Here is a 497-nt window from a genome sequence, read left to right on the forward strand (position 1 = left end):
GTGGATAGGTACATAGTCGCAGTTGGTGGCATAGGAGTTGTTTATCCACTCGTTCAAATCCCATTTGCAATATATAATGTTGCAAAAGAGAAGAGGCTGATACGCAACGGATTCCTCCAAGAGTTTGACTTTTATGGAGACAAGGTCAACAATTCTTCAACTTCTTTAATTTTTGCGATCAATAAAATATTGAATGTATAAATCATTTTTCATCAGTATTATGGCATAGATTAGTATGATAAAAAGAAAATGTTTGGGTTTAGGTAGAAAAGAAAATTCCAATTATATATATACATACCATGATGAAAAAATATATTATTCCATATGCAAAATGATCGAAGAAAATTTTAAAGTGTGAAACTTTAGCTAGCTTTTGAAAAATTGCACAAATTTTGTACTGCACAACATTTCTCCCCCAAATTGTATGATTTTTTTCTCCTCCACAGAAAAACAGAGAGAAACAAATTCAACAGTCGGTCTTTCCAGGAAGTTTTGCA

This window comes from Primulina huaijiensis, chromosome 11 (assembly GCF_012295235.1).
Source record: "Primulina huaijiensis isolate GDHJ02 chromosome 11, ASM1229523v2, whole genome shotgun sequence".
NCBI classification, from domain to species: domain Eukaryota; kingdom Viridiplantae; phylum Streptophyta; class Magnoliopsida; order Lamiales; family Gesneriaceae; genus Primulina; species Primulina huaijiensis.